Source organism: Rana temporaria, chromosome 7 (assembly GCF_905171775.1).
Source record: "Rana temporaria chromosome 7, aRanTem1.1, whole genome shotgun sequence".
NCBI classification, from domain to species: Eukaryota; Metazoa; Chordata; class Amphibia; order Anura; family Ranidae; genus Rana; species Rana temporaria.
In genome coordinates this window covers 199,555,316-199,572,274 of record NC_053495.1, presented here as the reverse complement: position 1 = coordinate 199,572,274, position 16,959 = coordinate 199,555,316, and the positions used below count along the sequence as shown (strand labels likewise).

At 46.9% G+C, this 16,959-nt stretch overlaps 1 protein-coding gene across 2 annotated transcripts in view; it reads right to left on the bottom strand.

The window, feature by feature from the left end:
* KANK4 (KN motif and ankyrin repeat domains 4) overlaps nt 1–16,959 on the bottom strand; it is a 189,221-nt gene that overhangs the window by 157,745 nt on the left and 14,517 nt on the right. Inside the window, exon 1 of one of the 2 annotated variants that reach the window (XM_040360799.1) lies at nt 6,766–6,927. The exons of the other annotated variant lie outside the window; for it this stretch is intronic. The gene's annotated coding sequence lies outside the window, so the exon portion shown is untranslated. Of the gene's footprint in view, nt 1–6,765; nt 6,928–16,959 lie in introns of those variants that run through there. 2 annotated transcript variants of the gene reach the window in all.

The window sequence follows — 16,959 nt, the reverse complement described above, 5'->3', positions numbered from 1 at the left end:
ATCTGGGCCAGAAAAAGGAGCTGTGTGTTAGTGGGCGTCCTGACTCTCCTGTAGTACAAGGGAGGGGGGCGAGCACGACACTCCACACCAGGGAGAAAGCCTCGGATTACTGTGTGGAGTTACAGACAGAAGAACAGGAAGTGAGGATTTCTCAGAAGAAATAAGGACATTTAAAAGCAAAATGGAAGGATGAGGTAAGTGAAGGAGGACTGCACTAAGGTAAAGGAAGCTATTTAGGAAAAAAAAATAATTGTACCTTTACAACCCTTAAGACGGAAAGATGGAAAAATGACTGAAGTTCCGCTTTAAGCACAGAAGTGTGGATTGGGCCCTTAGAGAAACAATGGGGTAGATTCAGAAAGACTTACGACGGGCGTATCTGTAGATACGCCGTCGTAAGTCCGAATCTGCGCCGTCGCAACTTTCTCAACTATCTTAACTGCATATTTACGCTGGCCGCTAGGGGCGTGTACGCTGATTTACGCCTAGAATATGTAAATCAGCTAGATACACCTATTCACCAAAGTACGCCTGGCCGTCGCAGTACAGATACGCCGTTTACGTAAGGGGTTTTCAGGCATAAAGATAAACCACCAAAAACATGGCGCAGCCAATGTTAAGTATGGACGTCGGAACCGCGTCGAATTTTTCCGATTTTACGTCGTTTTGCGTAACTCGTCCGTGAATGAAGCTGGCCGTAATTTACGTTCACGTCGAAAGCATGACGATTTGCCGACGTCATTTGGAGCATGCGCACTGGGATACGTCCACGGACGGCGCATGCGCCGTTCAATCAAAACGTCATTTACGTGGGGGTCACAGTTAATATGCATAAAACACGCCCACAGCTTCAACATTTGAATTAGACGGGCTTACGCCGGTGACTTGTCCTGAATGTTCCACTATGGGGGAAGTTCCTGCACTGACTGCGCAGGCGCAAACTTCCCGACGGAAATCCCCGAACCTCGCCCGGCATCCAGGCTCATTCTTTAACATCCCCGTGGATTGGAGGATGTTAAAAAAAGAGCCAGGAGGCCGAGCGAGCGAAGCGAGCCGTCCGAGCGCAGCGAGGACGTGAGGCCGACTGGCCACTTTCCTCTAAGTCCACGTCGCCCTGGATGCCGGCCGCCGTTCGGGGATTTCCGTCAGCAAGTTTGCACCTGCGCAGTGCTTGAAGGAACTTTCCCGATGGCTGGAACCATCTCTGCACCTCAGTTCGCGCATGCGCTGGAACTTCCATGACACATGGAACCAGCACGGCAGATCACCGGCCCTAAGGCCCCGTACACACGATAGAATCCATCCGCTGAAAAATCTCAGCGGATCGGTTTCAGCGGATAGATTCTATGGTGTGTACATTCCTGCGGATATTTATCCGCGGGAATTTCCCAATTCCAGCAGATAAAAATTTGTAGACATGTCTACAAATCTATCCGCTTGAATCGATCCCAACGGATTGATCCGCTGGTCTGTACAGACTCACCGGATCAATCCGTCCGAAGGGATCCCCCGCATGCGTCGTAATGATTCGACGCATGCGTGGAATTCCTTATATGACAGCGTCGCTCTCGTCGCCGCGTCATCATCGCGGCGACGGCGCGACACGTCATCGCGAGGGGATTTCGGCGCGGATTTCGATCCTATGGTGAGTACACTCCATCGGATCCAAATCCGCTGAAATCCTCGAGAGGATTTATCCGCGGAAACGGTCCGCTGGACCGTATCCGCGGATAAATCCTCTCATGTGTACTAGGCCTAATACGCTATGCCGCTGAAAATACCATACTCGCCTCTCAAAGTTACGGCGGCGTAGCGTATAGGAGATACGCTACGCCCGCCTAAAGGTACGTGAATCTACCCCAATGTTTTCCTGATTGCATTTCATCCTCTGTTACAAGGACAATGTTTTATTTAGAGTGAATAAAATATTTAAAAAGTATTTCTGAATGTGTCTGGGGATAAATATTAAGGTGAGATGCGCTGACGGCTTTTATGACTTTTTGGAGATTTAGCACACTTCCCTGGTAACTTTCCATTTCTCCGGCTGTAATAATCTGCATAATAAATGTTGGCTTCGCACGGCGCACACCCAGAAGAATAGCGATCGACACCTCACTAAATCTTCCGACTCCATGTCATTAAGAAGACTGCTGACACCACATCTATGTGACTGAACCAAATAATCAGTCAGCGGAACATACAGCTAATGCTAAAAGACTCCGGCTCCATTACAACCGCCAAATAGAAATGTAACCGCAGGCAGTTCTGTCGTTTATATATCTTTCTTTACAAAACTGAGTTTGTCTCTTGATCGGCTAGAACGAACGATTCGGAGATCAACTACAGGAAAACCACCTGCGGTGCCTGAAACGTGTTGGGCATGATGCCACGCAGGGTTTGACAAATTTGCTTGGAATCTAGGAGCCAGCTAAAAAAGTTAGGAGCCAGAAAACGCGCCCCTGTCCCGACGAGCTTGCGCGCAGAAGCGAACACATACGTGAGCAGCGCCCGCATATGTAAACGGTGTTCAAACCACACATGTGAGGTATCGCCGCGATTGGTAGAGCGAGAGCAATAATTCTAGCCCTAGACCTCCTCTGTAACTCAAAATATGCAACCTGTAGAATTTTTTAACCCCTTCCCGACCGCTGCATGTAGATATACGTCGGCAGAATGGCACGTACAGGCACATTGGCGTACCTGTACGTCCCTGCCTAGACGTGGGTCGGGGGTCCGATCGGGACCCCCCCTGCGACTTGCGGCGGTCGGGTCCCCTCGGGGAGCGATCCGGGACGACAGCGCGGCTATTTGTTTATAGCCGCTCCGTCGCGATCGCTCCCCGGAGCTGAAGAACGGGGAGAGCCGTGGGTAAACACGGCTTCCCCGTGCTTCACTATGGCGCTGCATCGATCGAGTGATCCCTTATATAGGGAGACTCGATCGATGACGTCATTCCTACATCCACACCCCCCTACAGTTGTAAACACACACACAGTGTACACCAAATCCTACAGCGCCCCCTGTGGTTAACTCCCAAACTGCAACTGTCATTTTCACAATAAAGAATTCAATATAAATGCATTTTTTGCTGTGAAAATGACAAAAATCCCAAAAATGTGTCAAAATTGTCCGAAGTGTCCGCCATAATGTCGCAGTCACGAAAAAAATCGCTGATCGCCGCCATTAGTAGTAAAAAAAAAAAAAAAATTATAAAAATGCAATAAAACTATCCCCTATTTTGTAAACGCTATAAATTTTGCGCAAACCAATCGATAAACGCTTATTGCGATTTTTTTTACCAAAAATAGGTACAAGAATACGTATCGCCCTAAACTGAGGAAAAAAAATTTGTTATATATGTTTTTGGGGGATATTTATTACAGCAAAAAGTAAAAAATATTGCATTTTTTTCAAAATTGTCGCTCTATTTTTGTTTATAGCGCAAAAAATAAAAACCGCCGAGGTGATCAAATACCACCAAAAGAAAGCTCTATTTGTGGGGAAAAAAGGACGCCAATTTTGTTTGGGAGCCACGTCGCACGACCGCGCAATTGTCTGTTAAAGCGACGCAGTCCCAAACTGTAAAAACACCTTGGGTCTTTAGGCAGCAATATGGTCCGGGGCTTAAGTGGTTAAACGTCGCCTATGGAGATTTTAAAGGGTAAAAGTTTGTCGCCATTCCACGAGCGGACGTAATTTTGAAGCGTGACATGTTGGGTATCAATTTACTCGGCGTAACATTCTTTCATAATATAAAAAAAAATGGGGATAACTTTACTGTTATCTTATTTTTTAATTTAAAAAAGTGTATTTTTTTCCCAAAAAAGTGCGCTTGTAAGACCGCTGCGCAAATACGGCGTGACAGAAAGTATTGCAACGATCGCCATTTTATTCTCTAGGGAGTTAGGATAAAAAATATATATAACGTTTTGGGGGTTCTAATTAGAGGGAAGAAGATGGCAGTAAAAATAGTGAAAAATAGTGAAAAATGACATTAGAATTGCTGTTTAAAGCGGGAGTTCACCCATTTAAAAAAAAAAAAAAATCTCCCCTTAGCTTCCTGCTCGTTCGGTCTAGGGGAATCGGCTATTTATATTAAAATATGTGCAGTACTTACCCGTTTTCGAGCTGCATCTTCTTCCGTCGCTTCCGGGTATGGGTCTTCGGGAGCGGGCGTTCCTTCTTGATTGACATTCTTTCGAGAGGCTTCCGACGGTCGCATCCATCGCGTCACTCGTAGCCGAAAGAAGCCGAACGTCGGTGCGGCTCTATACTGCGCCTGCGCACCGACGTTCGGCTTCTTTCGGAAAATCGTGACGCGATGGATGCGACCGTCGGAAGCCTCTCGGAAACCTGTCAATCAAGAAGGAACGCCCATTCCCGAAGCCCATACCCGGAAGCGACGGAGAGGATGCGTCTCGTAAGCGGGTAAGTACTGCACATATTTTAAAATAAATAGCCGATTCCCCTAGTAATAACGAGCAGGAATCTAAGGGGGAAAAGTGCCCTCTAAGGGTGAACCCCCGCTTTAACTTGTAATGCTTAACTTGTAATACCAACGGCCACCACCAGATGGCGCCAGCTTACACATCTGGTGGCAATAACTTGTAATACCAACGGCTCACCACCAGATGGCGCCAGCTCTTCCAAGCCAAGTCGCCAGGACCATATTTCTAGTCGCCATGGCGACTGGGATTTGTCGAGCCCTGATGCCACGTACACACGCTCGGAATTTCCGACAACAAATGTTCGACGGGAGCTTGTTGTCGGAAATTCCGACCGTGTGCAGGCTCCATCGGGCATTTGCTGTCGGAAATTTCCGACAGAAAATGCCCGATGGGGCATACACACGCTCGGAATTTCCGACAACAAGCTCCCGTCGAACATTTGAGAAAAATTTGAGAGTTCGATCTCTCAAATTTTCCGACAACAAAATCCTTTCTCGTAAATTACTGTAAACGGCGCTTGTCGACGTATTGCGTTCCACGCTGGAACGCATGCGGCGACCGCACACTGACGTCATCGCCCGGCGCTGCACGCGTTCCAGCGTGGAACGCGGAGGTGCCGAGCGAAAAATCAACGCTCATTTGTTGCACATGTATCCCTCCTATAAACAGGACAGCGTGGATAGTACAGGCTGTCCTATTATTGTCGGCCGTAGCCGGACCACGCTACATACAAGCTACTGGCATATCCCCTCAACTGAATAGCAGCGCAACCTGGATCCATGACACCTCTTAGTTACCCACTGCCTCCTTCCACACTGCGGATCTTACTGCTGTGGTTGGGGACACCCTAATGCCCCGTACACACCATCACTTTATGTGATGGAAAAAAACGACATTTTCTGTGAAGTAAAAAACAACGTTTTTGAAACTTCAATTTTCAAAGACGAAGTTGCCTACACACCATCGTTTTTCTCACAATGTTCTAGCAAAGCGAGGTTACGTTCTCACCACTTTTTCCATTGAAGCTCGCTTCATAAGTAGCTTCTGGGCATGCGCGGGTGAAAAAACGTCGTTTTAAACGACGTTTTTTGCTACACACGGTCAATTTCTGTGAAGTAAAAAATGACGTTTTGAAAAACGACACATAAAATTGAAGCATGCTTCAATTTTTTTTGGTCGTTTTTTACAAGACATAAAATGATGTTTTCCCCCCACACACGGTCAATTAAAGTGTCGTTTTTAAAAACTTCGTTTTTTTTCATCACATAAAGTGATGGTGTGTACGGGGCATTAGGCCTAGTACATACGATAGGATTTATCCGCGGATACGGTGCTCCGGACCGTTTCCGCGGATAAATCCTCTGAGGATTTTGATCCGATGGAGTGTACACACCATCGGATCGAAATCCGCGCCGAATTCCCATCGCGATGACATGTCGCGCCGTCGCCGCGATGATGACGCGGCGACGTGCGCGACCCTGTCATATAAGGAATTCCACGCATGCGTCGAATCATTACGACGCATGCGAGGGATGGGTTCGGACGGATCGATCCGGTGAGTCTGTACAGACCACCGGATCGATCCGCTGGAGCCGATTCCAGCGGATAGATTTCTTAGCATGCTAAGAAATTTGTATCCGCTGGAAATCGGTCGGCCCGAAATATATCCGCGGATAAATATCCGCTGGATCGTACACACCAGCGGATCTATCCGCTGAAACCGATCCGCGGATCAATCTCCGCGGATCGATCCTCTCCTGTGTACGGGGGCCTAAGATGTCCTGCACCAGGAGATCCTCCATGACAGAATCCCATTGCTGCTACAATACTCTGCGTACTCTCATCCTCTGCAAACGGATAAGTACCATTACTACTATGCTGCTTGTCATTACTTGTTGCGCTTTCAAGTAACAGTTGCGCTGCTGTCAATCACATCCAATGACGCGGCGCGCCGAGGGCCCAAGTGATACAGTGAGCGGCTATGGCCTCTCGCTGTATCACAGTAGAGCGCCCGCAAGGACTCCACATAATGCGAGGGAGCTCGCATGAATGTGTGGAGTTCTTGCGGGGAGGACCAGAGACAGCCACCGAGGGACCCCAGAAAACGTGGATCGGGGCCACACTGTGCAAAACGAGCTTCACAGTGGAGGTAAGTATGACATGTTTGTTATTTTTAAAACAATTTCTTTTACAACCCTTTTAAGCAGTAACAGCAAAATTCTGCACAAAACTGCTCATGTAAAGCAAATAAACAGAGGCCTCTTCATAGAGTAAAAAAAGTGAATAAAACATTTATTGAATGAGAAAATTCACTTACATTTAGTTAAAAGCGATGCGCATGTAGGAAAAACACGTAGCCAGCCTATAACCTCCACTTCCTAGAACGCGATGACGTCAGCAAAAGGCTCCTCCCAACACGTTTTGTCATCAAAAAAACGTCTTCCTGGGCTACTATCTACTGCTTTCCATTATATGTTTATACAGTGGCCCAGATTCAAGAAGCACTTGCGCCCGCGCAACCATAGTTGCGCGGCGCAAGTGCTTACTTGCTCCGGTGTAACGAGTGCTCTTGATTCAGGAACCTCGTTACACCGAATGCAGCCTAGGATGTGATAAACATAAGCCTCCTTATGCCTTCACATCCCAGGCTGCATTCTTGCGTTGGCCGCTAGGGGGCGCGGCCTTTGTGATCGGCGTGTAGTATGCAAATTGCATACTACCACTGATTCACAAAAGTTGCGCGGGCCCTGCCTACGCAAGGTACGGAGTTTCCGTACGGCGCCTTTAGCATAAGGTTGCTCCTGCTAATAGCAGGCGCAGCCAATGCTAAAGTATAGCTGCGCCTCCCGCTCGCGACGTTCAAATTTAACGTTGTTTACGTAAGTGAACCGTGAATGGCGCTAGACGCCATTCACGTTCACTTACAAGCAAATGACGTCCTTGCGACGTCATTTGCCGCAATGCACGTCGGGAAAGTTTCCCGACGGAGCATGCGCTGTTCGCTCGGCGCGGGAGCGCGCCTAATTTAAATGATTCCCGCCCCCGGCGGGATCATTTACATTAGGCAGCCTTGCGCCCGGCTGCTTAGCATATTGCCCGCGCAATTTACGGTGCCACTGCTCCGTGAATCGCGGGCAAAGCGCAATATTTGCGTGGGCGCAGAGAAAAAAATTTGCTCTTTGCCCACGCAAATATTGCGCGATTCTACTTGAATCTGGGCCAGTATTTCTAAAAAAGAAAACAAAAAAAAATTTGGTTTCCTTTTTGTAAGAACTTATGCACCGTCACTTTATTTTTTATGCTTTTTTACATTTACCTAGAATAAGGTCCTATGCACAGTCACTTTATACTTTACTGTATTATTTATGAACATTGGTGTTGACGTAAGACAAGGTCCTGTGCACAGTCACTCACAAATGCGCTTCTGGAAGAATGGTCAAACATTCCCATAGACACACTCCTAAACCTTGTGGAAGACCTTCCCAGGAATGCTGAAGCTGTTATAGCTGCAAAGGGCGGGTCCAACTCAACATTGAACCCTACAGACTAAGGGGCAGATCCACATACAACTGCGCCGGGCGCAGCGTATCTAAGATACGCTACGTCGCCGTAACTTATCTTTTTTTAATTTGAATCCACAACGAATCCGCGCCATAAGTTACGGCGGAGTAGTGTATCTCTCGCGGCGTAAGGGCGCGGAATTCAAATGGATCTAATGGGGGCGTGTTTTATGTTAATACGTCGTGACCCGACGTAAACAACGTTTTTTTGGAACTGCGCATGCGCCGTCCCTGGGGGTATCCCAGTGCGCATGCTCGAAATTAAACCGGAACCCGCCAATGCTTACGACGGTGACGTCATTCTACGCAAATTCCTATTCGCAAACGACTTACGCAAACAACGTAAAAAATTTAAAATTGTACACGGGAAGGACGGCCATACTTAACATTAAGTACGCCTCAGTATAGCAGCTTTAACTATACGCCGGAAAAAGCCGAACGCAAACGACGGAAAAAAATGCGCCGGGCCGACGTACTTTCGTGGATCGCCGTAAATAGCTAATTTGCATACTCAACGCTGATTTCGACGGAAACGCCACCTAGCGGCTGCCGAAAAATTGCATCTAAGATCCGAAGGCGTGCGAAGACGTACGCCTGTCGGATCTAGCCGAGATGCCATCGTATCTTGTTTTGAGGATTCAAAAAATTTTGAAATTACGCCGGCGTATCAATAGATACGCCGGCGTAATTTCTTTGTGGATCTACCCCCTAAGATTGTAATGCCATTAAAGTTCATGTGCGTGTAAAAGGAGGTGTCCCAGTACTTTTGACCATATAGTGTACATGACACAGTTTGGGTTCTGAGCCCCCCTCCCTTTCGTTTTTTTTTGCCTGCTGATGGCGTTGGGTTGTTTTTCAGGGATTGGGATTGGCTCCTTAGTTCCAGTGAAGGGAACTCTTAAGGCATCAGCATACCAAGACATTTTGGACAATTTCATGCTCCCAACTTTGTGGGAACAGTTTGGGGACGGCCCCTTCCTGTTCCAACATGACTGCGCACCAGAGCACAAAGCAAGGTCCATAAAGACATGGATGAGCGAGTTTGGGGTGGAGAAACTTGACTGGCCTGCACAGAGTCCTGACCTCAATCCGATAGAACACCTTTGGGATGATTTAGAGCGGAGACTGCAAGCCAGGTCTTTTCGCCCAACATCAGTGCCTGACCTCACAAATGCTCTTCCTGGAAGAATAGTCAAACATTCCCATAGACACACTCCTAAACCTTGTGGACAACCTTCCCAGAAGAGTTGAAGCTGTTAGACCCCTTTCACACTGGGGCGGTTTGCAGGCGCTATTGCGCTTTAAATTACGCCTGCAAACCGACCTGAAACAGCGGCTGCCATTTCTCCAGTGTGAAAGCCCTCGGTGCGCTAGCAGGACGGTAATAAAAGTCCTGCTAGCCGCATCTTTGGAGCGGTGTGTTTACCGCTCCTCCGCTGCTCCTGCCCATTGAAAGCAATGGGACACCGTGGCTATACCGCCAGCAACGCGCCTCTGCAGAGGCGCTTTGCAGTGTTTTTTTGGCCGCTAGCTGGGGTAAAACCACCCCGCTAGCGGGCGAATAGTGCCGCTAAAAATATCGGCGCTTTACCGACACCGCACCTCCCGCCCCAGTGTGAAAGGGGCCTTATAGCTGCAAAGTGGGCCAACTCAATATTGAACCCTACGGACTAGGACTGGGAAGCCATTAACCACTTCCATACCAGGCACTTACGCAGCTTCCTGCCCAAGCCAATTTTCAGCTTTCAGCGCTGTCGCACTTTGAATGACAATTGCGCGGTCATGCTACACTGTACCCAAACAATTTTTTTATCATTTTGTTCCCACAAATAGAGCTTTTTTTTTGGTGGTATTTGATCACCATTGCGTTTTTTTTTCCTGCAACAACTACAAAAAGACAGAAAATTTGGAAAAAAAATAAAGTTTTTATTTTTTTTCTGTTAATCTTTTTGTAAATAAGTACGTTTTCTTTTTTAATTACGGGCACTGATGAGGTGGCCCTGATGGGCACTGATGAGGTGGCACTGATTGACACTGATAGGCGGCACTGGTATGCGGCACTGATGGGCACTCATAGGCGGCACTGATGGGCACTCATAGGCGGCACTGATGGGCACTCATAGGCGGCACTGATGAGCACATATGGGTGGCACTGATGAGCACATATGGGTGGCACTGATGGGTAAATATGGGTGGCACTGATGGGTACATATGGGTGGCACAGATAGGTGGGCACTGGGCATGGATGGGCACTGAGAAGTGGCACTGATGGAAACTGAGGGGTGGCACTTGTTTATTTACAATTTTTCCAATCAGTGCCCATGTTGCCAGTCAGTGCCCATGTGCATATTTTTTACATGTGGATGGCCATGGGGGATGTACCTGGCCACCCACATGTTTCCTCCAATCCCTGGTGGTCCTGGCGGCTTCCCTGTGGTCTAGTGTGGGCAACCGAGGGCGGGCTGCGCTGATAAACAATCAGCGTGAACCCCCCCCCGTAATTTCGCGCAAAGCACGACGGGAAATTTCCAAACGGAGCATGCGCAGAACGTTCGGCGCGGGAACGCGCCTAATTTAAATGGTACACGCCCCATTTGAATTAGGCGGGCTTGCGCCGGACGCCTTTACACTACTCCGCCGAAAGTTTACACGCAAGTGCTTGGTGAATCAGGCACTTGCGCTGAAAACCTGTGGCGGTGTAATGTAAAGACGATACGTTACGCCGCCGCAGTTTTTGCTGAATCTGGCCCCATGTGTGTGTAAAGGCAGGCGTCCCAATACTTTTGACAATATAGTGTATTTCATTTTTGATTTTGCCTTTAGTACCAGCTAATATTGTTATAGACGTGCTGCTAACCCCTCCCCACTTTATCCATAACAAAAATAAGAATGTTTGGGGTTATAGGTGGTATATGTGGTAGGGTTATAGGTGGTATATATTTTTTTATTTTTTTTTTATATTTTTTTTATATTTTTTTTTATATTTTTTTATATTTTTTTTTTATATTTTTTTTTTATATTTTTTTATATTTTTTTTTTTTTTTTTTTTATATTTTTTTTATATTTTTTTTATATTTTTTTATATTTTTTTTATATTTTTTTATATTTTTTTATATATTTTTTTTTTATATTTTTTTTATATTTTTTAGCACTTTGTTTCAATTTTAGTTTATTATCAATGTTCACTGATTAACACTTTGATTACTCAGTCATATTCATTGCGCTCGTCACTTTACCTTTCACTATTTTATTGTATTTCTATTTGATATTTATACATTATTAGATTGAGCAGCATCATCACTTTTAGTTCATTACTATTATTTTACTTCACATCTTAAGCTTTACTAGGTAGGCGCAAGAGCACCCTCACTTTATCATATAGGTGGTAGGATATATTTAATCTGCAGAAGTTTGCCAGTAGAAACTACAGAAAAGTTTTTGTTTAGCACAGAATCTGAGAATTGTGACCGCTTTCCAACATGAAAAAGTGTTTGTATTGGAGCTGCAGGATAAAGGGCCTCATAAAAAAAAAAAGTTCTTATAAAACATGAGCACAGACAGTATTTATGCAATCCCTTAAATACACTTGACCTCCGCTTCAACCAAACGTTATCATTTGGCCTGAATGTTGATTTCTAATCCAATCAGATAAAAGAGGACATAAGAATAATAAAAAGGTTCTATTTTTATATCCATGTTAACCAGTGAAGAGGAAGTCGGATGAGCGAGGAGCCAAAACGAACAATCTTCTTTCCTTATCCCTAAAAAACAGTCTTGGCCCCTCCGTCGTCCTTTGGAATAACAGGCAGGCTTTTCATTTTTCTTGAAACGACCGATAATATAAACACGGACCAGCGAGGGGAAGGAGTGTCCGATAACCGATGTGGAAAGTATTCATTCTGCAGATTTTCATATATGGGGGATGGGTACGTTGCTTATGATTTATGGAAAATGTAGCGCTAAAAAGTTGAGTATGCAAGATTCAAATAATCAAATGTTGCTATAAACATGAAGGTGGGTCACAAAGTGTGAAAACATAACATATACCGTATTTATCGGCGTATACCACGCACTTTTTTGCCCTGAAAATCGTGGGTGCGCGGTATACGCCGATACCCGCGACGAGTTTTGAATACTGCGCCAACATATACCGAGCGCAGTACACTCGTGTATAGTCGGGCAGTCTCGGCACCTTCCGCGCTCACGTCCTGGACGTACAGGACGTCAGCGTGAGAGTTGCCGAGCCTGCCCGACTATACACGAGTGTACTGCGCTCTGTATATGTCGGCGCAGTATTCAAACTTGGCGCGGGAAACGAGCGGGGAGGATGCGAGGACGCCGCAGAAGGACGCCGGACCCGACAAAGAGGACACCCGAAGCCGCAGAAGGACGCCGGACCCGACGAAGAGGACACCCGAAGCCGCAGAAGGACGCCGGACCCGACGAGGCCACCGATGGACGCCGCGCAAGACACCAAAACTGTAAGTACAAAAAAAAGTTTTTTCCACAGGATTGGGGGCAACTTTAGGGGTGCGCGGTATACGCGGGAGCGCGTTATACCGCGATAAATACGGTATATATATTAGGGCTGTTACTGATTAAAATTTTCATGTTCGATTACTTGATTTTTTTTTTATCGATAAATCGACTAATTTCGATAATTTATAACGCACATACAATTTTTGGATCACCACCATATATAGTCCCCACTGTAATATCCACAGACATCTCCCCCACTGTAATATCCACAGACATCTCCCCCACTGTAATATCCACAGACATCTCCCCCACTGTAATATCCACAGACATCTCCCCCACTGTAATATCCACAGACATCTCCCCCCACTATAATATCCACAGACATCTCCCCACTGTAATATCCACAGACATATCCCCCCCCACTATAATATCCACAGACATCTCCCCCACTGTAATATCCCCAGACACCTCCCCACTGTAATATCCACATACATCTTCCCCCACTGTAATATCCACAGACATCTCCCCCACTGTAATATCCACAGGCATCTCCCCCACTGTAATATCCACAGACATCTCCCCCACTGTAATATCCACAGACATCTCCCCCACTGTAATATCCACAGACATCTCCCCCACTGTAATATCCACAGACATCTCCCCCACTGTAATATCCACAGACATCTCCCCCCACTATAATATCCACAGACATCTCCCCCACTGTAATATCCACAGACATATCCCCCCCCACTATAATATCCACAGACATCTCCCCCACTGTAATATCCCCAGACACCTCCCCACTGTAATATCCACATACATCTTCCCCCACTGTAATATCCACAGACATCTCCCCACTGTAATATCCACAGACATCTCCCCCACTGTAATATCCCCAGACACCTCCCCACTGTAATATCCACATACATCTTCCCCCCCACTATAATATCCACAGACATCTCCCCCACTGTAATATCCCCAGACACCTCCCCACTGTAATATCCACAGACATCTCCCCACTGTAATATCCACAGACATCTCCCCCACTGTAATATCCACAGACATCTCCCCCACTGTAATATCCACAGACATCCCCCCCCACTGTAATATCCACAGACATCTCCCCCACTGTAATATCCACAGACATCTCCCCCACTGTAATATCCACAGACATCTCCCCCACTGTAATATTCACAGACATCTCCCCCACTGTAATATCCACAGACATCTCCCCCACTGTAATATCCACAGACATCTCCCCCACTGTAATATCCACAGACATCTCCCCCCACTGTAATATCCACAGACATCTCCCCCCACTGTAATATCCACAGACATCTCCCCCACTGTAATATCCACAGACATCTCCCCCCACTGTAATATCCACAGACATCTCCCCCACTGTAATATCCACAGACATCTCCCCCACTGTAATATCCACAGACATCTCCCCCCACTGTAATATCCACAGACATCTCCCCCACTGTAATATCCACAGACATCTCCCCCACTGTAATATCCACAGACATCTCCCCCACTGTAATATCCACAGACATCTCCCCCACTGTAATATCCACAGACATCTCCCCCCACTGTAATATCCACAGACATCTCCCCCACTGTAATATCCACAGACATCTCCCCACTGTAATATCCACAGACATCTCCCCACTGTAATATCCACAGACATCTCCCCCACTGTAATATCCACAGACATCCCCCCACTGTAATATCCACAGACATCTCCCCCACTGTAATATCCACAGACATATCCCCACTGTAATATCCACAGACATCTCCCCCACTGTAATATCCACAGACATCACCCCACTGTAATATCCACAGACATCTCCCCCCACTGTAATATCCACAGACATCTCCCCCCACTGTAATATCCACAGACATCTCCCCCACTGTAATATCCACAGACATCTCCCCCACTGTAATATCCACAGACATCTCCCCCCACTGTAATATCCACAGACATCTCCCCCACTGTAATATCCACAGACATCTCCCCCACTGTAATATCCACAGACATCTCCCCCCACTGTAATATCCACAGACATCTCCCCACTGTAATATCCACAGACATCTCCCCCCCACTGTAATATCCATAGACATCTCCCCCACTGTAATATCCACAGACATCTCCCCCACTGTAATATCCACAGACATCTCCCCCACTGTAATATCCACAGACATCACCCCACTGTAATATCCACAGACATCTCCCCCCACTGTAATATCCACAGACATCTCCCCCCACTGTAATATCCACAGACATCTCCCCCACTGTAATATCCACAGACATCTCTCCCCACTGTAAAATCCACAGACATCTCCCCCACTGTAATATCCACAGACATCTCCCCCCACTGTAATATCCACAGACATCTCCCCCACTGTAATATCCACAGACATCTCCCCCACTGTAATATCCATAGACATCTCCCCCCACTGTAATATCCACAGACATCTCCCCCACTGTAATATCCACAGACATCTCCCCCACTGTAATATCCACAGACATCTCCCCCCACTGTAATATCCACAGACATCTCCCCCACTGTAATATCCACAGACATCTCCCCCACTGTAATATCCACAGACATCCCCCCCCACTGTAATATCCACAGACATCTCCCCCACTGTAATATCCACAGACATCTCCCCACTGTAATATCCACAGACATCTCCCCACTGTAATATCCACAGACATCTCCCCACTGTAATATCCACAGACATCTCCCCCACTGTAATATCCACAGACATCTCCCCACTGTAATATCCACAGACATCTCCCCCACTGTAATATCCACAGACATCTCCCCACTGTAATATCCACAGACATCTCCCCACTGTAATATCCACAGACATCTCCCCCACTGTAATATCCACAGACATCTCCCCACTGTAATATCCACAGACATCTCCCCACTGTAATATCCACAGACATCTCCCCCACTGTAATATCCACAGACATCCCCCCCCACTGTAATATCCACAGACATATCCCGCCCCACTGTAAATATCCACAGACATCTCCCCCACTGTAATATCCACAGACATCTCCCCCACTGTAATATCCACAGACATCTCCACCCACTGTAATATCCACAGACATCCCCCCCACTGTAATATCCACAGACACCCCCCCACTGTAATATCCACAGACATCTCCCCCCACTGTAATATCCACAGACATCACCCCCACTGTAATATCCACAGACATCTCCCCCACTGTAATATCCACAGACATCTCCTCCACTGTAATATCCACAGACATCTCCCCACCCACTGTAATATCCACAGACATCTCCCCCACTGTAATATCCACAGACATCTCCCCACTGTAATATCCACAGACATCTCCCCCACTGTAATATCCACAGACATCTCCCCCACTGTAATATCCACAGACATCTCCCCCACTGTAATATCCACAGACATCTCCCCACTGTAATATCCACAGACATCTCCCCACTGTAATATCCACAGACATCTCCCACTGTAATATCCACAGACATCTCTCCCCACTGTAATATCCACAGACATCCCCCCCCCACTGTAATACCCACAGACATTTCCCCCACTGTAATATCCACAGACATCTCCCCCACTGTAATATCCACAGACATCTCCCTCCCACTGTAATATCCACAGACATCTCTCCCCACTGTAATATCCACAGACATCTCCCCCCACTGTAATATCCACAGACATCTCCCTCCCACTGTAATATCCACAGACATCTCCCCCCCCCCCCACTGTAATATACACAGACATATCCCGCCCCACTGTAATATCCACAGACATCTCCCCCACTGTAATATCCACAGACATCTCCCCCACTGTAATATCCACAGACATCTCCCCCACTGTAATATCCACAGACATCTCCCCCCACTGTAATATCCACAGACATCGCCCCCCACTGTAATATCCACAGACATCTCCCCACTGTAATATCCACAGACATCTCCCCCCACTGTAATATCCACAGACATCTCCCCCACTGTAATATCCACAGACATCTCCCCACTGTAATATCCACAGACATCTCCCCCCCACTGTAATATCCATAGACATCTCCCCCACTGTAATATCCACAGACATCTCCCCCACTGTAATATCCACAGACATCTCCCCCACTGTAATATCCACAGACATCTCCCCCACTGTAATATCCACAGACATCTCCCCCCACTGTAATATCCACAGACATCTCCCCCACTGTAATATCCACAGACATCTCCCCCACTGTAATATCCACAGACATCTCCCCCCACTGTAATATCCACAGACATATCCCCCCCCCCACTGTAATATCCACAGACATCTCCCCCACTGTAATATCCACAGACATCTCCCCCACTTTAATATCCACAGACATCTCCCCCACTGTAATATCCACAGACATCTCCCCCACTGTAATATCCACAGACATCTCCCCCACTGTAATATCAACA